Genomic DNA, 24632 nt, shown 5'->3' with positions numbered 1-24632 from the left:
AGTCCCTCCCAGCCCTCATGTATCTCTCTCAGTCCCTGTGTATTAGTCCCTCCCAGCCCTCATGTATCTCTCTCAGTCCCAGTGTATTAGTCCCCCCAGCCCTCATGTATCTCTCTCAGTCCCCATGTATTAGTACCTCCCAGCCCTCATGTATCTCTCTCAATCCCCCTGTATTAGTCCCTCCCAGCCCTCATATATCTCTCTCAGTCCCAATGTATTAGTCCCTCCCAGCCCTCATGTATCTCTCTCAGTCCCCGTGTATTAGTCCCTCCCAGCCCTCATGTGTCTCTCTCAGTCCCTGTGTATTAGTCCCTCCCAGCCCTCATGTATCTCTCTCAGTCCCCGTGTATTAGTCCCTCCCAGCCCTCTTGTATCTCTCTCAGTCCCCGTGTATTAGTCCCTCCCAGCCCTCTTGTATCTCTCTCAGTCCCCGTGTATTAGTCCCTCCCAGCCCTCATGTATCTATCTCAGTCCCCATGTATTAGAACCTCCCAGCCCTCATGTATCTCTCTCTAATCCCCAAGTAAAAAGTCCCTTCCAGACCTCATGTATCTCTCTCAGTCCCCGTGTATAAGTCCCTCCCAGCCCTCATGTATCTCTCTCAGTCCCCGTGTATTAGTCCCTCCCAGCCCTCTTGTATCTCTCTCAGTCCCCGTGTATTAGTCCCTCCCAGTCCTCATGTACCTCTCTTAGTCCCCGTGTATTAGTCCCTCCCAGCCCTCATATATCTCTCTCAGTCCCCGTGTATTAGTCCCTCCCAGCCCTCATGTATCTCTCTCAGTGCCTGTGTATTAGTCCCTCCCAGCCCTCATGTATCTCTCTCAGTCCCCGTGTATAAGTCCCTCCCAGCCCTCATGTATCTCTCTCAGTCCCCGTGTATTAGTCCCTCCCAGCCATCTTGTATCTCTCTCAGTCCCCGCGTATTAGTCCCTCCCAGCCCCCATGTATCTCTATTAGTCCCTCCCAGCCCTCATGTATCTCTCTCTAATCCCCATGTAAAAAGTCCCTCCCAGACCTCATGTATCTCTCTCAGTCCCCGTGTATAAGTCCCTCCCAGCCCTCATGTATCTCTCTCAGTCCCCGTGTATTAGTCCCTCCCAGCCCTCTTGTATCTCTCTCAGTCCCCGTGTATTAGTCCCTCCCAGTCCTCATGTATCTCTCTCAGTCCCCGTGTATTAGTCCCTCCCATCCCTAATGTATCTCTCTCAGTCCCCGTGTATTAGTCCCTTCCAGCCCTCATGTATCTCTCTCAGTCCCCATGTATTAGTCCTTCCCAGTCCTCTTGTATCTCTCCCAGTCCCCATGTATTAGTCCCTCCCAGCCCTCATGTATCTCTCTCAGTCCCAGAGTATTAGTCCCTCCCTGCCCTTATGTATCTCTCTCAGTCCCTGTGTATTAGTACCTCCCAGCCTTCATGTATCTCTCTCAGTCCCCGTGTATTATTCCCTCCCAGGCCTCATATATCTCTCTCAGTCTCCGTGTATTAGTCCCTCCCAGCGCTTATGTATCCCTCTTAGGCCCCGTGTATTAGTCCCTCCCAGCCCTCATATATCTCTCTCAGTCCCTGTGTATTAGTCCCTCCCAGCCCTCATGTATCTCTCTCAGTCCCCGTGTATTAGTCCCTCCCAGCCCTCATGTATCTCTCTCAGTCCCCGTGTATAAGTTCCTCCCAGCCCTCATGTATCTCTCTCAGTCCCCGTGTATCAGTCCCTCCCAGCCCTCATGTATCTCTCTCAGTCCCCGTGTATTAGTCCCTCCCAGCCCCCATGTATCTCTCTCAGTCCCTGTGTATTAGTCCTCCCAGCCCTCATGTATATCTCTCAGTCCCCGTGTATTAGTCCCTCCCAGCCCTCATGTATCTCTCTCAGTCCCCGAGTATTAGTCCCTCCCAGGCCTCATGTATCTCTCTCAGTCCCTGTGTATTAGTCCCTTCCAGCCCTCATGTATCTCTCTTAGTCCCCGTGTATTAGTCCCTCCCAGCCCTCATGTATCTCTCTCAGTCCCCGTGTATTAGTCCCTCCCAGCCCTCATGTATCTATCTCAGTCCCCGTGTATTAGTCCCTCCCAGCCCTCATTTATCTCTCTCAGTCCGCGTGTATTAGTCCCTTCCAGCCCTCATGTATCTCTCTCAGTCCCTGTGTATTAGTTCTTCCCAGCAATCCTGTATCTCTCTCAGTCCCTGTGTATTAGTCTCTCGCAACCCTCATGTATCTCTCCCAGTCCCAGTGTATTAGTCCCTCCCAGCCCTCATGTATCTCTCTCAGTGCCTCTGTATTAGTCCCTCCCAGCCCTCATGTATCTCTCTCAGTCCCCATGTATTAGTCCCTCGCAGCCCTCATTTATCTCTCTCAGTCCCCGTGTATTAGTCCCTCCCAGCCCTCATGAATCTCTCTCAGTCCCCGTGCATTAGTCCCTCCCAACCCTCATGTATCTCTCTCAGTGCCTGTGTATTAGTCCCTCCCAGCCCTCATGTATCTCTCTCAGTCCCCTTGTATTAGTCCCTCCCAGCCATCCTGTATCTCTCTCAGTCCCCGTGTATTAGTCCCTCGCAACCCTCATGAATCTCTCCCAGTCCCAGTGTATTAGTCCCTCCCAGCGCTCATGAATCTCTCTCAGTGCCTGTGTATTAGTCCCTCCCAGCCCTCATGTATCTCTCTCAGTCCCCATGTATTAGTCCCTCGCAGCCCTCATTTATCTCTCTCAGTCCCCGTGTATTAGTCCCTCCCAGCCCTCATGAATCTCTCTCAGTCCCCGTGTATTAGTACCTCCCAGCCCTCATGTATCTCTCTCAGTCCCCGTGTATTAGTCCCTCCCAGCCCTCATGAATCTCTCTTAGTCCCCGTGTATTAGTCCCTCCCAGTCCTCATGTATCTCTCTCAGTCCCCATGTATTAGTCCCTCCTAGCCCTCATGTATCTCTCTCAGTCCCCATGTATTAGTACCTCCCAGCCCACATGTATCTCTCTCAGTCCCCGTGTATTAAGCCCTCCCGGCCCTCATGTATCTCTCTCAGTCCCCGTGTATTAGTCCCTCCCAAGCCTCATGTATCTCTTTCAGTGCCCGTGTATTAGTCCCTCCCAGCCCTCATGTATCTCTCTTAGTCCCTGATTATTAGTCCCTCCCAGCCCTCATGTATCTCTCTCAGTCCCCGTGTATTAGTCCCTCCCAGCCCTCATGTATCTCTCTCAGTCCCAGTGTATTAGTCCCTCCCAGCCCTCATGTATCTCTCTCAGTCCCTATGTATTAGTCCCTCCCAGCCCTCCTGTATCTCTCTCAGTCCCCGTGTATTAGTCCCTCCCAACCCTCATGTATCTCTCGCAGTCCCAGTGTATTAGTCCCTCCCTGCCCTCATGTATCTCTCTCAGTGCCTGTGTATTAGTCTCTCCCAGCCTTCATGTATCTCTCTCAGTCCCCATGTATTAGTCTCTCCCAGCCCTCATGTATCTCTCTCAGTCCCCGTGTATTAGTCCCTTCTAGCCCTCATGTATCTCTCTCAGTCCCCGTGTATTAGTCCCTCCCCGCCCTCATGTATCTCTCTCAGTCCCCATGTATTAGCCCCTCCCAACCTTCATGTATCTCTCTCAGTCCCCATGTATTAGTCCCTCCCAGCCCTCATGTATCTCGCTCAGTCCCCGTGTATTAGTCCCTCCCAGACCTCTTGTATCTCTCTCAGTCCCTATGTATTAGTCCCCCCCAGCCCTCATGTATCTCTCTCATTGTCCGTTAATTAGTACCTCCCAGCCCTCATGTATCTCTCTCAGTCCCCGTGTATTAGTCCCTCCCAACTCTCATGTATCTCTCTCAGTCCCAGTGTATTAGTCCCTCCCAGCCCTCATGTATCTCTCTCAGTGCCTGTGTATTAGTCCCTCCCAGCCCTCATGTATCTCTCTCAGTCCCCTTGTATTAGTCCCTTCCAGCCCTCCTGTATCTCTCTCAGTCCCCGTGTATTAGTCCCTCCCAACTCTCATGTATCTCTCTCAGTCCCCATGAATTAGTCCCTCCCAGCCCTCATGTATCTCTCTCAGTCCCTGTGTAGTAGTACCTCCCAACCCTCATGTATCTCTCTCAGTCCCAGTGTATTAGTCCCTCCCAGCCCTCATGTATCTCTCTCAGTGCCTGTGTATTAGTCCCTCCCAGCCCTCATGTATCTCTCTCAGTCCCCATGTATTAGTCCCTCCCAGCCCTCATGTATCTCTCTCAGTCCCCGTGTATTAGTCCCTTCTAGCCCTCATGTATCTCTCTCAGTCCCCGTGTATTAGTCCCTCCCTGCCCTCCTGTATCTCTCTCAGTCCCCATGTATTAGTCCCTCCCAACCCTCATGTATCTCTCTCAGTCCCAGTGTATTAGTCCTTCCAGCCCTCATGTATCTCTCTCAGTGCCTGTGTATTAGTCCCTCCCAGCCCTTCTGTATCTCTCTCAGTCCCCATGTATTAGTCCCTCCCAGCCCTCATGTATCTCTCTCAGTCCCCGTGTATTAGTCCCTTCTAGCCCTCATGTATCTCTCTCAGTCCCCGTGTATTAGTCCCTCCCCGCCCTCATGTATCTCTCTCAGTCCCCATGTATTAGCCCCTCCCAACCCTCATGTATCTCTCTCAGTCCCCATGTATTAGTCCCTCCCAGCCCTCATGTATCTCGCTCAGTCCCCGTGTATTAGTCCCTCCCAGCCCTCATGTATCTCTCTCAGTCCCTATGTATTAGTCCCTCCCAGCCCTCATGTATCTCTCTCATTGTCTGTTAATTAGTACCTCCCAGCCCTCATGTATCTCTCTCAGTCCCCGTGTATTAGTCCCTCCCAACTCTCATGTATCTCTCTCAGTCCCAGTGTATTAGTCCCTCCCAGCCCTCATGTATCTCTCTCAGTGCCCATGTATTAGTCCCTCGCAGCCCTCATTTATCTCTCTCAGTCCCCGTGTATTAGTCCCTCCCAGCCCTCATGTATCTCTCTCAGTCCCCGTGTATTAGTCCCTCCCAGTCCTCATGTATCTCTCTCAGTCCCCATGTATTAGTCCCTCCTAGCCCTCATGTATCTCTCTCAGTCCCCATGTATTAGTACCTCCCAGCCCACATGTATCTCTCTCAGTCCCCGTGTATTAAGCCCTCCCGGCCCTCATGTATCTCTCTCAGTCCCCGTGTATTAGTCCCTCCCAAGCCTCATGTATCTCTTTCAGTGCCCGTGTATTAGTCCCTCCCAGCCCTCATGTATCTCTCTTAGTCCCTGATTATTAGTCCCTCCCAGCCCTCATGTATCTCTCTCAGTCCCCGTGTATTAGTCCCTCCCAGCCCTCATGTATCTCTCTCAGTCCCAGTGTATTAGTCCCCCCCAACCCTCATGTATCTCTCTCAGTCCCAGTGTATTAGTCCCTCCCAGCCCTCATGTATCTCTCTCAGTGCCCATGTATTAGTTCCTCGCAGCCCTCATTTATCTCTCTCAGTCCCCGTGTATTAGTCCCTCCCAGCCCTCATGTATCTCTCTCAGTCCCCGTGTATTAGTCCCTCCCAGTCCTCATGTATCTCTCTCAGTCCCCATGTATTAGTCCCTCCTAGCCCTCATGTATCTCTCTCAGTCCCCATGTATTAGTACCTCCCAGCCCACATGTATCTCTCTCAGTCCCCGTGTATTAACCCCTCCCAGCCCTCATGTATCTCTCTCAGTCCCCGTGTATTAGTCCCTCCCAAGCCTCATGTATCTCTTTCAGTGCCCGTGTATTAGTCCCTCCCAGCCCTCATGTATCTCTCTTAGTCCCTGATTATTAGTCCCTCCCAGCCCTCATGTATCTCTCTCAGTCCCTGTGTATTAGTCCCTCCCAGCCCTCATGTATCTCTCTCAGTCCCAGTGTATTAGTCCCCCCCAGCCCTCATGTATCTCTCTCAGTCCCCATGTATTAGTACCTCCCAGCCCTCATGTATCTCTCTCAATCCCCCTGTATTAGTCCCTCCCAGCCCTCATATATCTCTCTCAGTCCCAATGTATTAGTCCCTCCCAGCCCTCATGTATCTCTCTCAGTCCCCGTGTATTAGTCCCTCCCAGCCCTCATGTGTCTCTCTCAGTCCCTGTGTATTAGTCCCTCCCAGCCCTCATGTATCTCTCTCAGTCCCCGTGTATTAGTCCCTCCCAGCCCTCTTGTATCTCTCTCAGTCCCCGTGTATTAGTCCCTCCCAGCCCTCTTGTATCTCTCTCAGTCCCCGTGTATTAGTCCCTCCCAGCCCTCATGTATCTATCTCAGTCCCCATGTATTAGAACCTCCCAGCCCTCATGTATCTCTCTCTAATCCCCAAGTAAAAAGTCCCTTCCAGACCTCATGTATCTCTCTCAGTCCCCGTGTATAAGTCCCTCCCAGCCCTCATGTATCTCTCTCAGTCCCCGTGTATTAGTCCCTCCCAGCCCTCTTGTATCTCTCTCAGTCCCCGTGTATTAGTCCCTCCCAGCCCTCATGTACCTCTCTTAGTCCCCGTGTATTAGTCCCTCCCAGCCCTCATATATCTCTCTCAGTCCCCGTGTATTAGTCCCTCCCAGCCCTCATGTATCTCTCTCAGTGCCTGTGTATTAGTCCCTCCCAGCCCTCATGTATCTCTCTCAGTCCCCGTGTATTAGTCCCTCCCAGCCCTCATGTATCTCTCTCTAATCCCCATGTAAAAAGTCCCTCCCAGACCTCATGTATCTCTCTCAGTCCCCGTGTATAAGTCCCTCCCAGCCCTCATGTATCTCTCTCAGTCCCCGTGTATTAGTCCCTCCCAGCCCTCTTGTATCTCTCTCAGTCCCCGTGTATTAGTCCCTCCCAGTCCTCATGTATCTCTCTCAGTCCCCGTGTATTAGTCCCTCCCATCCCTAATGTATCTCTCTCAGTCCCTGTGTATTAGTCCCTTCCAGCCCTCATGTATCTCTCTCAGTCCCCATGTATTAGTCCTTCCCAGTCCTCTTGTATCTCTCCCAGTCCCCATGTATTAGTCCCTCCCAGCCCTCATGTATCTCTCTCAGTCCCAGAGTATTAGTCCCTCCCTGCCCTTATGTATCTCTCTCATTCCCTGTGTATTAGTACCTCCCAGCCTTCATGTATCTCTCTCAGTCCCTGTGTATTATTCCCTCCCAGGCCTCATATATCTCTCTCAGTCTCCGTGTATTAGTCCCTCCCAGCCCTCATGTATCCCTCTTAGGCCCCGTGTATTAGTCCCTCCCAGCCCTCATATATCTCTCTCAGTCCCTGTGTATTAGTCCCTCCCAGCCCTCATGTATCTCTCTCAGTCCCCGTGTATTAGTCCCTCCCAGCCCTTATGTATCTCTCTCAGTCCCCGTGTATAAGTTCCTCCCAGCCCTCATGTATCTCTCTCAGTCCCCGTGTATCAGTCCCTCCCAGCCCTCATGTATCTCTCTCAGTCTCCGTGTATTAGTCCCTCCCAGCCCCCATGTATCTCTCTCAGTCCCTGTGTATTAGTCCTCCCAGCCCTCATGTATATCTCTCAGTCCCCGTGTATTAGTCCCTCCCAGCCCTCATGTATCTCTCTCAGTCCCCGAGTATTAGTCCCTCCCAGGCCTCATGTATCTCTCTCAGTCCCTGTGTATTAGTCCCTTCCAGCCCTCATGTATCTCTCTTAGTCCCCGTGTATTAGTCCCTCCCAGCCCTCATGTATCTCTCTCAGTCCCCATGTATTAGTCCCTCGCAGCCCTCATTTATCTCTCTCAGTCCCCGTGTATTAGTCCCTCCCAGCCCTCATGAATCTCTCTCAGTCCCCGTGCATTAGTCCCTCCCAACCCTCATGTATCTCTCTCAGTGCCTGTGTATTAGTCCCTCCCAGCCCTCATGTATCTCTCTCAGTCCCCTTGTATTAGTCCCTCCCAGCCATCCTGTATCTCTCTCAGTCCCCGTGTATTAGTCCCTCGCAACCCTCATGAATCTCTCCCAGTCCCAGTGTATTAGTCCCTCCCAGCGCTCATGAATCTCTCTCAGTGCCTGTGTATTAGTCCCTCCCAGCCCTCATGTATCTCTCTCAGTCCCCATGTATTAGTCCCTCGCAGCCCTCATTTATCTCTCTCAGTCCCCGTGTATTAGTCCCTCCCAGCCCTCATGAATCTCTCTCAGTCCCCGTGTATTAGTACCTCCCAGCCCTCATGTATCTCTCTCAGTCCCCGTGTATTAGTCCCTCCCAGCCCTCATGAATCTCTCTCAGTCCCCGTGTATTAGTCCCTCCCAGTCCTCATGTATCTCTCTCAGTCCCCATGTATTAGTCCCTCCTAGCCCTCATGTATCTCTCTCAGTCCCCATGTATTAGTACCTCCCAGCCCACATGTATCTCTCTCAGTCCCCGTGTATTAAGCCCTCCCGGCCCTCATGTATCTCTCTCAGTCCCCGTGTATTAGTCCCTCCCAAGCCTCATGTATCTCTTTCAGTGCCCGTGTATTAGTCCCTCCCAGCCCTCATGTATCTCTCTTAGTCCCTGATTATTAGTCCCTCCCAGCCCTCATGTATCGCTCTCAGTCCCCGTGTATTAGTCCCTCCCAGCCCTCATGTATCTCTCTCAGTCCCAGTGTATTAGTCCCCCCCAGCCCTCATGTATCTCTCTCAGTCCCCATGTATTAGTACCTCCCAGCCCTCATGTATCTCTCTCAATCCCCCTGTATTAGTCCCTCCCAGCCCTCATATATCTCTCTCAGTCCTAATGTATTAGTCCCTCCCAGCCCTCATGTATCTCTCTCAGTCCCCGTGTATTAGTCCCTCCCAGCCCTCATGTATCTCTCTCAGTCCCCTTGTATTAGTCCCTCCCTGCCCTCATGTATCTATCTCAGTCCCCGTGTATTAGAACCTCCCAGCCCTCATGTATCTCTCTCTAATCCCCAAATAAAAAGTCCCTTCCAGACCTCATGTATCTCTCTCAGTCCCCGTGTATAAGTCCCTCCCAGCCCTCATGTATCTCTCTCAGTCCCTGTGTATTAGTCCCTCCCAGCCCTCTTGTATCTCTCTCAGTCCCCGTGTATTAGTCCCTCCCAGCCCTCATGTACCTCTCTTAGTCCCCTTGTATTAGTCCCTCCCAGCCCTCATATATCTCTCTCAGTCCCCGTGTATTAGTCCCTCCCAGCCCTCATGTATCTCTCTCAGTGCCTGTGTATTAGTCCCTCCCAGCCCTCATGTATCTCTCTCAGTCCCCGTGTATTAGTCCCTCCCAGCCCTCATGTATCTCTCTCAGTGCCTGTGTATTAGTCCCTCCCAGCCCTCATGTATCTCTCTCAGTCCCCGTGTATTAGTCCCTCCCAGCCCTCATGTATCTCTCTCTAATCCCCATGTAAAAAGTCCCTCCCAGACCTCATGTATCTCTCTCAGTCCCCGTGTATTAGTCCCTCCCAACCCTCATGTATCTCTCTAAGTCGCAATGTATCAGTCCCTCTCAGCCCTCATGTATCTCTCTCAGTCCCCGTGTATTAGTCCCTCCCAGCCCTCATGTATCTCTCTCAGTCCCCGTGTATTAGTCCCTCCCAGTCCTCATTTATCTCTCTCAGTCCGTGTGTATTAGTCCCTTCCAGCCCTCATGTATCTCTCTCAGTCCCCGTGTATTAGTCCTTCCCAGCACTCATGTATCTCTCTCAGTCCCCTTGTATTAGTCCCTCCTAGCCCTCATGTATCTCTCTCAGTCCCTGTGTATTAGTCCCTCCCAGCCCTCATATATTTCTCTCAGTCCCTGTGTATTAGTTCCTCCCAGCCCTCATGTATCTCTCTCAGTGGCTGTGTATTAGTCCCTCCCAGCCCTACTGTATCTCTCTCAGTCCCCGTGTATTTGTCCCTCCCAACCCTAATGTATCTCTCTCAGTCCCAGTGTATTAGTCCCTCCCAGCCCTCATGTATCTCTCTCAGTGCCTGTGTATTAGTCCCTCCCAGCCCTCATGTATCTCTCTCAGTCACCATGTATTAGTCCCTCCCAGCCCTCATGTATCTCTCTCAGTCCCCGTGTATTAGTCCCGCCCAGCCCTCATGTATCTCTCTCAGTCCCAATGTATTAGTCCCTTCTAGCCCTCATGTATCTCTCTCAGTCCCCGTGTATTAGTCCCTCCCCGTCCTCATGTATCTCTCTCAGTCCCCATGTATTAGCCCCTCCCAACCCTCATGTATCTCTCTCAGTCCCCATGTATTAGTCTCTCCCAGCCCTCATGTATCTCGCTCAGTCCCCGTGTATTAGTCCCTCCCAGCCCTCATGTATCTCTCTCAGTCCCTATGTATTAGTCCCTCCCAGCCCTTCTGTATCTCTCTCAGTCCCCGTGTATTAGTCCCTCCCAACCCTCATGTATCTCTCGCAGTCCCAGTGTATTAGTCCCTCCCAGCCCTCATGTATCTCTCTCAGTGCCTGTGTATTAGTCCCTCCCAGCCTTCATGTATCTCTCTCAGTCCCCATGTATTAGTCTCTCCCAGCCCTCATGTATCTCTCTCAGTCCCCGTGTATTAGTCCCTTCTAGCCCTCATGTATCTCTCTCAGTCCCCGTGTATTAGTCCCTCCCCGCCCTCATGTATCTCTCTCAGTCCCCATGTATTAGCCCCTCCCAACCTTCATGTATCTCTCTCAGTCCCCATGTATTAGTCCCTCCCAGCCCTCATGTATCTCGCTCAGTCCCCGTGTATTAGTCCCCCCCAGCCCTCATGTATCTCTCTCATTGTCTGTTAATTAGTACCTCCCAGCCCTCATGTATCTCTCTCAGCCCCCGTGTATTAGTCCCTCCCAACTCTCATGTATCTCTCTCAGTCCCAGTGTATTAGTCCCTCCCAGCCCTCATGTATCTCTCTCAGTGCCTGTGTATTAGTCCCTCCCAGCCCTCATGTATCTCTCTCAATCCCCTTGTATTAGTCCCTCCCAGCCCTCCTGTATCTCTCTCAGTCCCCGTGTATTAGTCCCTCCCAACTCTCATGTATCTCTCTCAGTCCCCATGAATTAGTCCCTCCCAGCCCTCATGTATCTCTCTCAGTCCCTGTGTAGTAGTACCTCCCAACCCTCATGTATCTCTCTCAGTCCCAGTGTATTAGTCCCTCCCAGCCCTCATGTATCTCTCTCAGTGCCTGGGTATTAGTCCCTCCCAGCCCTCATGTATCTCTCTCAGTCCCCATGTATTAGTCCCTCCCAGCCCTCATGTATCTCTCTCAGTCCCCGTGTATTAGTCCCTTCTAGCCCTCATGTATCTCTCTCAGTCCCCGTGTATTAGTCCCTCCCTGCCCTCCTGTATCTCTCTCAGTCCCCATGTATTAGTCCCTCCCAACCCTCATGTATCTCTCTCAGTCCCAGTGTATTAGTCCCTTTCAGCCCTCATGTATCTCTCTCAGTGCCTGTGTATTAGTCCCTCCCAGCCCTTCTGTATCTCTCTCAGTCCCCATGTATTAGTCCCTCCCAGCCCTCATGTATCTCTCTCAGTCCCCGTGTATTAGTCCCTTCTAGCCCTCATGTATCTCTCTCAGTCCCCGTGTATTAGTCCCTCCCCGCCCTCATGTATCTCTCTCAGTCCTCATGTATTAGCCCCTCCCAACCCTCATGTATCTCTCTCAGTCCCCATGTATTAGTCCCTCCCAGCCCTCATGTATCTCGCTCAGTCCCCGTGTATTAGTCCCTCCCAGCCCTCATGTATCTCTCTCAGTCCCTATGTATTAGTCCCTCCCAGCCCTCATGTATCTCTCTCATTGTCTGTTAATTAGTACCTCCCAGCCCTCATGTATCTCTCTCAGTCCCCGTGTATTAGTCCCTCCCAACTCTCATGTATCTCTCTCAGTCCCAGTGTATTAGTCCCTCCCAGCCCTCATGTATCTCTCTCAGTGCCCATGTATTAGTCCCTCGCAGCCCTCATTTATCTCTCTCAGTCCCCGTGTATTAGTCCCTCCCAGCCCTCGTGTATCTCTCTCAGTCCCCGTGTATTAGTCCCTCCCAGTCCTCATGTATCTCTCTCAGTCCCCATGTATTAGTCCCTCCTAGCCCTCATGTATCTCTCTCAGTCCCCATGTATTAGTACCTCCCAGCCCACATGTATCTCTCTCAGTCCCCGTGTATTAAGCCCTCCCGGCCCTCATGTATCTCTCTCAGTCCCCGTGTATTAGTCCCTCCCAAGCCTCATGTATCTCTTTCAGTGCCCGTGTATTAGTCCCTCCCAGCCCTCATGTATCTCTCTTAGTCCCTGATTATTAGTCCCTCCCAGCCCTCATGTATCTCTCTCAGTCCCCGTGTATTAGTCCCTCCCAGCCCTCATGTATCTCTCTCAGTCCCAGTGTATTAGTCCCCCCCAACCCTCATGTATCTCTCTCAGTCCCAGTGTATTAGTCCCTCCCAGCCCTCATGTATCTCTCTCAGTGCCCATGTATTAGTTCCTCGCAGCCCTCATTTATCTCTCTCAGTCCCCGTGTATTAGTCCCTCCCAGCCCTCATGTATCTCTCTCAGTCCCCGTGTATTAGTCCCTCCCAGTCCTCATGTATCTCTCTCAGTCCCAGTGTATTAGTCCCTCCAAGCCCTCATGTATCTCTCTCAGTGCCCATGTATTAGTTCCTCGCAGCCCTCATTTATCTCTCTCAGTCCCCGTGTATTAGTCCCTCCCTGCCCTCATGTATCTATCTCAGTCCCCGTGTATTAGAACCTCCCAGCCCTCATGTATCTCTCTCTAATCCCCAAGTAAAAAGTCCCTCCCAGCCCTCATGTATCTCTCTCAGTCCCTGTGTATTAGTCCCTCCCAGCCCTCTTGTATCTCTCTCAGTCCCCGTGTATTAGTCCCTCCCAGCCCTCATGTACCTCTCTTAGTCCCCTTGTATTGGTCCCTCCCAGCCCTCATATATCTCTCTCAGTCCCCGTGTATTAGTCCCTCCCAGCCCTCATGTATCTCTCTCAGTGCCTGTGTATTAGTCCCTCCCAGCCCTCATGTATCTCTCTCAGTCCCCGTGTATTAGTCCCTCCCAGCCCTCATGTATCTCTCTCAGTGCCTGTGTATTAGTCCCTCCCAGCCCTCATGTATCTCTCTCAGTCCCCGTGTATTAGTCCCTCCCAGCCCTCATGTATCTCTCTCTAATCCCCATGTAAAAAGTCCCTCCCAGACCTCATGTATCTCTCTCAGTCCCCGTGTATAAGTCCCTCCCAGCCCTCATGTATCTCTCTCAGTCCCCGTGTATTAGTCCCTCCCAGCCATCTTGTATCTCTCTCAGCCCCCGTGTATTAGTCCCTCCCAGCCCCCATGTATCTCTCTTAGTCCCCATATATTAGTCCCTCCCAACCCTCATGTATCTCTCTAAGTCGCAATGTATCAGTCCCTCTCAGCCCTCATGTATCTCTCTCAGTCCCCGTGTATTAGTCCCTCCCAGCCCTCATGTATCTCTCTCAGTCCCCGTGTATTAGTCCCTCCCAGTCCTCATTTATCTCTCTCAGTCCGTGTGTATTAGTCCCTTCCAGCCCTCATGTATCTCTCTCAGTCCCCGTGTATTAGTCCTTCCCAGCACTCATGTATCTCTCTCAGTCCCCTTGTATTAGTCCCTCCTAGCCCTCATGTATCTCTCTTAGTCCCTGTGTATTAGTCCCTCCCAGCCCTCATATATTTCTCTCAGTCCCTGTGTATTAGTTCCTCCCAGCCCTCATGTATCTCTCTCAGTGGCTGTGTATTAGTCCCTCCCAGCCCTACTGTATCTCTCTCAGTCCCAGTGTATTTGTCCCTCCCAACCCTAATGTATCTCTCTCAGTCCCAGTGTATTAGTCCCTCCCAGCCCTCATGTATCTCTCTCAGTGCCTGTGTATTAGTCCCTCCCAGCCCTCATGTATCTCTCTCAGTCACCATGTATTAGTCCCTCCCAGCCCTCATGTATCTCTCTCAGTCCCCGTGTATTAGTCCCGCCCAGCCCTCATGTATCTCTCTCAGTCCCAATGTATTAGTCCCTTCTAGCCCTCATGTATCTCTCTCAGTCCCCGTGTATTAGTCCCTCCCCGTCCTCATGTATCTCTCTCAGTCCCCATGTATTAGCCCCTCCCAACCCTCATGTATCTCTCTCAGTCCCCATGTATTAGTCTCTCCCAGCCCTCATGTATCTCGCTCAGTCCCCGTGTATTAGTCCCTCCCAGCCCTCATGTATCTCTCTCAGTCCCTATGTATTAGTCCCTCCCAGCCCTCCTGTATCTCTCTCAGTCCCCGTGTGTTAGTCCCTCCCAACCCTCATGTATCTCTCGCAGTCCCAGTGTATTAGTCCCTCCCAGCCCTCATGTATCTCTCTCAGTGCCTGTGTATTAGTCCCTCCCAGCCTTCATGTATCTCTCTCAGTCCCCATGTATTAGTCTCTCCCAGCCCTCATGTATCTCTCTCAGTCCCCGTGTATTAGTCCCTTCTAGCCCTCATGTATCTCTCTCAGTCCCCGTGTATTAGTCCCTCCCCGCCCTCATGTATCTCTCTCAGTCCCCATGTATTAGCCCCTCCCAACCTTCATGTATCTCTCTCAGTCCCCATGTATTAGTCCCTCCCAGCCCTCATGTATCTCGCTCAGTCCCCGTGTATTAGTCCCTCCCAGACCTCATGTATCTCTCTCAGTCCCTATGTATTAGTCCCCCCCAGCCCTCATGTATCTCTCTCATTGTCTGTTAATTAGTACCTCCCAGCCCTCATGTATCTCTCTCAGTCCCCGTGTATTAGTCCCTCCCAACTCTCATGTATCTCTCTCAGTCCCAGTGTATTAGTCCCTCCCAGCCCTCATGTATCTCTCTCAGTGCCTGTGTATTAGTCCCTCCCAGCCCTCATGTATCTCTCTCAGTCCCCTTGTATTAGTCCCTCCCAGCCCTCCTGTATCTCTCTCAGTCCCCGTGTATTAGTCCCTCCCAACTCTCATGTATCTCTCTCAGTCCCCATGAATTAGTCCCTCCCAGCCCTCATGTATCTTTCTCAGTCCCTGTGTAGTAGTACCTCCCAACCCTCATGTATCTCTCTCAGTCCCAGTGTATTAGTCCCTCCCAGCCCTCATGTATCTCTCTCAGTGCCTGTGTATTAGTCCCTCCCAGCCCTCATGTATCTCTCTCAGTCCCCATGTATTAGTCCCTGCCAGCCCTCATGTATCTCTCTCAGTCCCCGTGTATTAGTCCCTTCTAGCCCTCATGTATCTCTCTCAGTCCCTGTGTATTAGTCCCTCCCTGCCCTCCTGTATCTCTCTCAGTCCCCATGTATTAGTCCCTCCCAACCCTCATGTATCTCTCTCAGTCCCAGTGTATTAGTCCCTTCCAGCCCTCATGTATCTCTCTCAGTGCCTGTGTATTAGTCCCTCCCAGCCCTTCTGTATCTCTCTCAGTCCCCATGTATTAGTCCCTCCCAGCCCTCATGTATCTCTCTCAGTCCCCGTGTATTAGTCCCTTCTAGCCCTCATGTATCTCTCTCAGTCCCCGTGTATTAGTCCCTCCCCGCCCTCATGTATCTCTCTCAGTCCTCATGTATTAGCCCCTCCCAACCCTCATGTATCTCTCTCAGTCCCCATGTATTAGTCCCTCCCAGCCCTCATGTATCTCGCTCAGTCCCCGTGTATTAGTCCCTCCCAGCCCTCATGTATCTCTCTCAGTCCCTATGTATTTGTCCCTCCCAGCCCTCATGTATCTCTCTCATTGTCTGTTAATTAGTACCTCCCAGCCCTCATGTATCTCTCTCAGTCCCCGTGTATTAGTCCCTCCCAACTCTCATGTATCTCTCTCAGTCCCAGTGTATTAGTCCCTCCCAGCCCTCATGTATCTCTCTCAGTGCCCATGTATTAGTCCCTCGCAGCCCTCATTTATCTCTCTCAGTCCCCGTGTATTAGTCCCTCCCAGCCCTCGTGTATCTCTCTCAGTCCCCGTGTATTAGTCCCTCCCAGTCCTCATGTATCTCTCTCAGTCCCCATGTATTAGTCCCTCCTAGCCCTCATGTATCTCTCTCAGTCCCCATGTATTAGTACCTCCCAGCCCACATGTATCTCTCTCAGTCCCCGTGTATTAAGCCCTCCCGGCCCTCATGTATCTCTCTCAGTCCCCGTGTATTAGTCCCTCCCAAGCCTCATGTATCTCTTTCAGTGCCCGTGTATTAGTCCCTCCCAGCCCTCATGTATCTCTCTTAGTCCCTGATTATTAGTCCCTCCCAGCCCTCATGTATCTCTCTCAGTCCCCGTGTATTAGTCCCTCCCAGCCCTCATGTATCTCTCTCAGTCCCAGTGTATTAGTCCCCCCCAACCCTCATGTATCTCTCTCAGTCCCAGTGTATTAGTCCCTCCCAGCCCTCATGTATCTCTCTCAGTGCCCATGTATTAGTTCCTCGCAGCCCTCATTTATCTCTCTCAGTCCCCGTGTATTAGTCCCTCCCAGCCCTCATGTATCTCTCTCAGTCCCCGTGTATTAGTCCCTCCCAGTCCTCATGTATCTCTCTCAGTCCCCATGTATTAGTCCCTCCTAGCCCTCATGTATCTCTCTCAGTCCCCATGTATTAGTACCTCCCAGCCCACATGTATCTCTCTCAGTCCCCGTGTATTAACCCCTCCCGGCCCTCATGTATCTCTCTCAGTCCCCGTGTATTAGTCCCTCCCAAGCCTCATGTATCTCTTTCAGTGCCCGTGTATTAGTCCCTCCCAGCCCTCATGTATCTCTCTTAGTCCCTGATTATTAGTCCCTCCCAGCCCTCATGTATCTCTCTCAGTCCCTGTGTATTAGTCCCTCCCAGCCCTCATGTATCTCTCTCAGTCCCAGTGTATTAGTCCCCCCCAGCCCTCATGTATCTCTCTCAGTCCCCATGTATTAGTACCTCCCAGCCCTCATGTATCTCTCTCAATCCCCCTGTATTAGTCCCTCCCAGCCCTCATATATCTCTCTCAGTCCCAATGTATTAGTCCCTCCCAGCCCTCATGTATCTCTCTCAGTCCCCGTGTATTAGTCCCTCCCAGCCCTCATGTGTCTCTCTCAGTCCCTGTGTATTAGTCCCTCCCAGCCCTCATGTATCTCTCTCAGTCCCAGTGTATTAGTCCCTCCCAGCCCTCTTGTATCTCTCTCAGTCCCCGTGTATTAGTCCCTCCCAGCCCTCTTGTATCTCTCTCAGTCCCCGTGTATTAGTCCCTCCCAGCCCTCATGTATCTATCTCAGTCCCCATGTATTAGAACCTCCCAGCCCTCATGTATCTCTCTCTAATCCCCAAGTAAAAAGTCCCTTCCAGACCTCATGTATCTCTCTCAGTCCCCGTGTATAAGTCCCTCCCAGCCCTCATGTATCTCTCTCAGTCCCCGTGTATTAGTCCCTCCCAGCCCTCTTGTATCTCTCTCAGTCCCGGTGTATTAGTCCCTCCCAGCCCTCATGTACCTCTCTTAGTCCCCGTGTATTAGTCCCTCCCAGCCCTCATATATCTCTCTCAGTCCCCGTGTATTAGTCCCTCCCAGCCCTCATGTATCTCTCTCAGTGCCTGTGTATTAGTCCCTCCCAGCCCTCATGTATCTCTCTCAGTCCCCATGTATTAGTCCCTCCCAGCCCTCATGTATCTCTCTCTAATCCCCATGTAAAAAGTCCCTCCCAGACCTCATGTATCTCTCTCAGTCCCCGTGTATAAGTCCCTCCCAGCCCTCATGTATCTCTCTCAGTCCCCGTGTATTAGTCCCTCCCAGCCCTCTTGTATCTCTCTCAGTCCCCGTGTATTAGTCCCTCCCAGTCCTCATGTATCTCTCTCAGTCCCCGTGTATTAGTCCCTCCCATCCCTAATGTATCTCTCTCAGTCCCCGTGGTATTAGTCCCTTCCAGCCCTCATGTATCTCTCTCAGTCCCCATGTATTAGTCCTTCCCAGTCCTCTTGTATCTCTCCCAGTCCCCATGTATTAGTCCCTCCCAGCCCTCATGTATCTCTCTCAGTCCCAGAGTATTAGTCCCTCCCTGCCCTTATGTATCTCTCTCAGTCCCTGTGTATTAGTCCCTCCCAGCCCTCATGTATCTCTCTCAGTGCCTGTGTATTAGTCCCTCCCAGCCCTCATGTATCTCTCTCAGTCCCCTTGTATTAGTCCCTCCCAGCCCTCCTGTATCTCTCTCAGTCCCCGTGTATTAGTCCCTCCCAACTCTCATGTATCTCTCTCAGTCCCCATGAATTAGTCCCTCCCAGCCCTCATGTATCTTTCTCAGTCCCTGTGTAGTAGTACCTCCAAACCCTCATGTATCTCTCTCAGTCCCAGTGTATTAGTCCCTCCCAGCCCTCATGTATCTCTCTCAGTGCCTGTGTATTAGTCCCTCCCAGCCCTCATGTATCTCTCTCAGTCCCCATGTATTAGTCCCTGCCAGCCCTCATGTATCTCTCTCAGTCCCCGTGTATTAGTCCCTTCTAGCCCTCATGTATCTCTCTCAGTCCCTGTGTATTAGTCCCTCCCTGCCCTCCTGTATCTCTCTCAGTCCCCATGTATTAGTCCCTCCCAACCCTCATGTATCTCTCTCAGTCCCAGTGTATTAGTCCCTTCCAGCCCTCATGTATCTCTCTCAGTGCCTGTGTATTAGTCCCTCCCAGCCCTTCTGTATCTCTCTCAGTCCCCATGTATTAGTCCCTCCCAGCCCTCATGTATCTCTCTCAGTCCCCGTGTATTAGTCCCTTCTAGCCCTCATGTATCTCTCTCAGTCCCCGTGTATTAGTCCCTCCCCGCCCTCATGTATCTCTCTCAGTCCTCATGTATTAGCCCCTCCCAACCCTCATGTATCTCTCTCAGTCCCCATGTATTAGTCCCTCCCAGCCCTCATGTATCTCGCTCAGTCCCCGTGTATTAGTCCCTCCCAGCCCTCATGTATCTCTCTCAGTCCCTATGTATTAGTCCCTCCCAGCCCTCATGTATCTCTCTCATTGTCTGTTAATTAGTACCTCCCAGCCCTCATGTATCTCTCTCAGTCCCCGTGTATTAGTCCCTCCCAACTCTCATGTATCTCTCTCAGTCCCAGTGTATTAGTCCCTCCCAGCCCTCATGTATCTCTCTCAGTGCCCATGTATTAGTCCCTCGCAGCCCTCATTTATCTCTCTCAGTCCCCGTGTATTAGTCCCTCCCAGCCCTCGTGTATCTCTCTCAGTCCCCGTGTATTAGTCCCTCCCAGTCCTCATGTATCTCTCTCAGTCCCCATGTATTAGTCCCTCCTAGCCCTCATGTATCTCTCTCAGTCCCCATGTATTAGTACCTCCCAGCCCACATGTATCTCTCTCAGTCCCTGTGTATTAAGCCCTCCCGGCCCTCATGTATCTCTCTCAGTCCCCGTGTATTAGTCCCTCCCAAGCCTCATGTATCTCTTTCAGTGCCCGTGTATTAGTCCCTCCCAGCCCTCATGTATCTCTCTTAGTCCCTGATTATTAGTCCCTCCCAGCCCTCATGTATCTCTCTCAGTCCCCGTGTATTAGTCCCTCCCAGCCCTCATGTATCTCTCTCAGTCCCAGTGTATTAGTCCCCCCCAACCCTCATGTATCTCTCTCAGTCCCAGTGTATTAGTCCCTCCCAGCCCTCATGTATCTCTCTCAGTGCCCATGTATTAGTTCCTCGCAGCCCTCATTTATCTCTCTCAGTCCCCGTGTATTAGTCCCTCCCAGCCCTCATGTATCTCTCTCAGTCCCCGTGTATTAGTCCCTCCCAGTCCTCATGTATCTCTCTCAGTCCCCATGTATTAGTCCCTCCTAGCCCTCATGTATCTCTCTCAGTCCCCATGTATTAGTACCTCCCAGCCCACATGTATCTCTCTCAGTCCCCGTGTATTAACCCCTCCCGGCCCTCATGTATCTCTCTCAGTCCCCGTGTATTAGTCCCTCCCAAGCCTCATGTATCTCTTTCAGTGCCCGTGTATTAGTCCCTCCCAGCCCTCATGTATCTCTCTTAGTCCCTGATTATTAGTCCCTCCCAGCCCTCATGTATCTCTCTCAGTCCCTGTGTATTAGTCCCTCCCAGCCCTCATGTATCTCTCTCAGTCCCAGTGTATTAGTCCCCCCCAGCCCTCATGTATCTCTCTCAGTCCCCATGTATTAGTACCTCCCAGCCCTCATGTATCTCTCTCAATCCCCCTGTATTAGTCCCTCCCAGCCCTCATATATCTCTCTCAGTCCCAATGTATTAGTCCCTCCCAGCCCTCATGTATCTCTCTCAGTCCCCGTGTATTAGTCCCTCCCAGCCCTCATGTGTCTCTCTCAGTCCCTGTGTATTAGTCCCTCCCAGCCCTCATGTATCTCTCTCAGTCCCAGTGTATTAGTCCCTCCCAGCCCTCTTGTATCTCTCTCAGTCCCCGTGTATTAGTCCCTCCCAGCCCTCTTGTATCTCTCTCAGTCCCCGTGTATTAGTCCCTCCCAGCCCTCATGTATCTATCTCAGTCCCCATGTATTAGAACCTCCCAGCCCTCATGTATCTCTCTCTAATCCCCAAGTAAAAAGTCCCTTCCAGACCTCATGTATCTCTCTCAGTCCCCGTGTATAAGTCCCTCCCAGCCCTCATGTATCTCTCTCAGTCCCCGTGTATTAGTCCCTCCCAGCCCTCTTGTATCTCTCTCAGTCCCGGTGTATTAGTCCCTCCCAGCCCTCATGTACCTCTCTTAGTCCCCGTGTATTAGTCCCTCCCAGCCCTCATATATCTCTCTCAGTCCCCGTGTATTAGTCCCTCCCAGCCCTCATGTATCTCTCTCAGTGCCTGTGTATTAGTCCCTCCCAGCCCTCATGTATCTCTCTCAGTCCCCGTGTATTAGTCCCTCCCAGCCCTCATGTATCTCTCTCTAATCCCCATGTAAAAAGTCCCTCCCAGACCTCATGTATCTCTCTCAGTCCCCGTGTATAAGTCCCTCCCAGCCCTCATGTATCTCTCTCAGTCCCCGTGTATTAGTCCCTCCCAGCCCTCTTGTATCTCTCTCAGTCCCCGTGTATTAGTCCCTCCCAGTCCTCATGTATCTCTCTCAGTCCCCGTGTATTAGTCCCTCCCATCCCTAATGTATCTCTCTCAGTCCCCGTGGTATTAGTCCCTTCCAGCCCTCATGTATCTCTCTCAGTCCCCATGTATTAGTCCTTCCCAGTCCTCTTGTATCTCTCCCAGTCCCCATGTATTAGTCCCTCCCAGCCCTCATGTATCTCTCTCAGTCCCAGAGTATTAGTCCCTCCCTGCCCTTATGTATCTCTCTCAGTCCCTGTGTATTAGTACCTCCCAGCCTTCATGTATCTCTCTCAGTCCCCGTGTATTATTCCCTCCCAGGCCTCATATATCTCTCTCAGTCTCCGTGTATTAGTCCCTCCCAGCCCTCATGTATCCCTCTTAGGCCCCGTGTATTAGTCCCTCCCAGCCCTCATATATCTCTCTCAGTCCCTGTGTATTAGTCCCTCCCAGCCCTCATGTATCTCTCTCAGTCCCCGTGTATTAGTCCCTCCCAGCCCTCATGTATCTCTCTCAGTCCCCGTGTATAAGTTCCTCCCAGCCCTCATGTATCTCTCTCAGTCCCCGTGTATCAGTCCCTCCCAGCCCTCATGTATCTCTCTCAGTCCCCGTGTATTAGTCCCTCCCAGCCCCCATGTATCTCTCTCAGTCCCTGTGTATTAGTCCTCCCAGCCCTCATGTATATCTCTCAGTCCCCGTGTATTAGTCCCTCCCAGCCCTCATGTATCTCTCTCAGTCCCCGAGTATTAGTCCCTCCCAGGCCTCATGTATCTCTCTCAGTCCCTGTGTATTAGTCCCTTCCAGCCCTCATGTATCTCTCTTAGTCCCCGTGTATTAGTCCCTCCCAGCCCTCATGTATCTCTCTCAGTCCCCGTGTATTAGTCCCTCCCAGCCCTCATGTATCTATCTCAGTCCCCGTGTATTAGTCCCTCCCAGCCCTCATTTATCTCTCTCAGTCCGCGTGTATTAGTCCCTTCCAGCCCTCATGTATCTCTCTCAGTCCCTGTGTATTAGTTCTTCCCAGCCCTCATGTATCTCTCTCAGTCCCCGTGTATTAGTCCCTCCTATCCCTCATGTATCTCTCTCAGTCCCTGGGTATTAGTCCCTCCCAGCCCTCATGTATCTCTCTCAGTGGCTGTGTATTAGTCCCTCCTAGCCCTCCTGTATCTCTCTCAGTCCCAGTGTATTAGTCCCTCCTAACCCTCATGTATCTCTCTCAGTCCCAGTGTATTAGTCCCTCCCAGCCCTCATGTATCTCTCTCAGTGCCTGTGTATTAGTCCCTCCCAGCCCTCATGTATCTCTCTCAGTCCCCGAGTATTAGTCCCTCCCAGCCCTCATGTATCTCTCTTAGTCCCGTGTATTAGTCCCTCCCAGCCCTCATGTATCTCTCTCAGTCCCCGTGTATTAGTCCCTCCCAGCCCTCATGTATCTCTCTTAGTCCCCATATATTAGTCCCTCCCAACCCTCATGTATCTCTCTAAGTCGCAATGTATCAGTCCCTCCCAGCCCTCATGTATCTCTCTCAGTCCCCGTGTATTAGTCCCTCCCAGCCCTCATGTATCTCTCTCAGTCACCGTTTATTAGTCCCTCCCAGTCCTCATTTATCTCTCTCAGTCCGTGTGTATTAGTCCCTTCCAGCCCTCATGTATCTCTCTCAGTCCCCGTGTATTAGTCCTTCCCAGCCCTCATGTATCTCTCTCAGTCCCCTTGTATTAGTCCCTCCTAGCCCTCATGTATCTCTCTCAGTCCCTGTGTATTAGTCCCTCCCAGCCCTCATATATCTCTCTCAGTCCCTGTGTATTAGTTCCTCCCAGCCCTCATGTATCTCTCTCAGTGGCTGTGTATTAGTCCCTCCCAGCCCTCCTGTATCTCTCTCAGTCCACGTGTATTAGTCCCTCCCAACCCTCATGTATCTCTCTCAGTCCCAGTGTATTAGTCCCTCCCAGCCCTCATGTATCTCTCTCAGTGCCTGTGTATTAGTCCCTCCCAGCCCTCATGTATCTCTCTCAGTCCCCATGTATTAGTCCCTCCCAGCCCTCATGTATCTCTCTCAGTCCCCGTGTATTAGTCCCGCCCAGCCCTCATGTATCTCTCTCAGTCCCCATGTAGTAGTCACTTCTAGCCCTCATGTATCTCTCTCAGTCCCCGTATATTAGTCCCTCCCCGCCCTCATGTATCTCTCTCAGTCCCCATGTATTAGCCCCTCCCAGCCCTCATGTATCTCTCTCAGTCCCCATGTATTAGTCCTTCCCAGTCCTCTTGTATCTCTCCCAGTCCCCATGTATTAGTCCCTCCCAGCCCTCATGTATCTCTCTCAGTCCCAGAGTATTAGTCCCTCCCTGCCCTTATGTATCTCTCTCAGTCCCTGTGTATTAGTCCCTCCCAGCCCTCATGTATCTCTCTCAGTGCCTGTGTATTAGTCCCTCCCAGCCCTCATGTATCTCTCTCAGTCCCCTTGTATTAGTCCCTCCCAGCCCTCCTGTATCTCTCTCAGTCCCCGTGTATTAGTCCCTCCCAACTCTCATGTATCTCTCTCAGTCCCCATGAATTAGTCCCTCCCAGCCCTCATGTATCTTTCTCAGTCCCTGTGTAGTAGTACCTCCAAACCCTCATGTATCTCTCTCAGTCCCAGTGTATTAGTCCCTCCCAGCCCTCATGTATCTCTCTCAGTGCCTGTGTATTAGTCCCTCCCAGCCCTCATGTATCTCTCTCAGTCCCCATGTATTAGTCCCTGCCAGCCCTCATGTATCTCTCTCAGTCCCCGTGTATTAGTCCCTTCTAGCCCTCATGTATCTCTCTCAGTCCCTGTGTATTAGTCCCTCCCTGCCCTCCTGTATCTCTCTCAGTCCCCATGTATTAGTCCCTCCCAACCCTCATGTATCTCTCTCAGTCCCAGTGTATTAGTCCCTTCCAGCCCTCATGTATCTCTCTCAGTGCCTGTGTATTAGTCCCTCCCAGCCCTTCTGTATCTCTCTCAGTCCCCATGTATTAGTCCCTCCCAGCCCTCATGTATCTCTCTCAGTCCCCGTGTATTAGTCCCTTCTAGCCCTCATGTATCTCTCTCAGTCCCCGTGTATTAGTCCCTCCCCGCCCTCATGTATCTCTCTCAGTCCTCATGTATTAGCCCCTCCCAACCCTCATGTATCTCTCTCAGTCCCCATGTATTAGTCCCTCCCAGCCCTCATGTATCTCGCTCAGTCCCCGTGTATTAGTCCCTCCCAGCCCTCATGTATCTCTCTCAGTCCCTATGTATTAGTCCCTCCCAGCCCTCATGTATCTCTCTCATTGTCTGTTAATTAGTACCTCCCAGCCCTCATGTATCTCTCTCAGTCCCCGTGTATTAGTCCCTCCCAACTCTCATGTATCTCTCTCAGTCCCAGTGTATTAGTCCCTCCCAGCCCTCATGTATCTCTCTCAGTGCCCATGTATTAGTCCCTCGCAGCCCTCATTTATCTCTCTCAGTCCCCGTGTATTAGTCCCTCCCAGCCCTCGTGTATCTCTCTCAGTCCCCGTGTATTAGTCCCTCCCAGTCCTCATGTATCTCTCTCAGTCCCCATGTATTAGTCCCTCCTAGCCCTCATGTATCTCTCTCAGTCCCCATGTATTAGTACCTCCCAGCCCACATGTATCTCTCTCAGTCCCTGTGTATTAAGCCCTCCCGGCCCTCATGTATCTCTCTCAGTCCCCGTGTATTAGTCCCTCCCAAGCCTCATGTATCTCTTTCAGTGCCCGTGTATTAGTCCCTCCCAGCCCTCATGTATCTCTCTTAGTCCCTGATTATTAGTCCCTCCCAGCCCTCATGTATCTCTCTC

Source organism: Triturus cristatus, chromosome 8 (genome assembly GCF_964204655.1).
Source record: "Triturus cristatus chromosome 8, aTriCri1.1, whole genome shotgun sequence".
In the NCBI taxonomy this organism is placed as follows: domain Eukaryota; kingdom Metazoa; phylum Chordata; class Amphibia; order Caudata; family Salamandridae; genus Triturus; species Triturus cristatus.
This window is presented reverse-complemented; position numbering follows the sequence as displayed.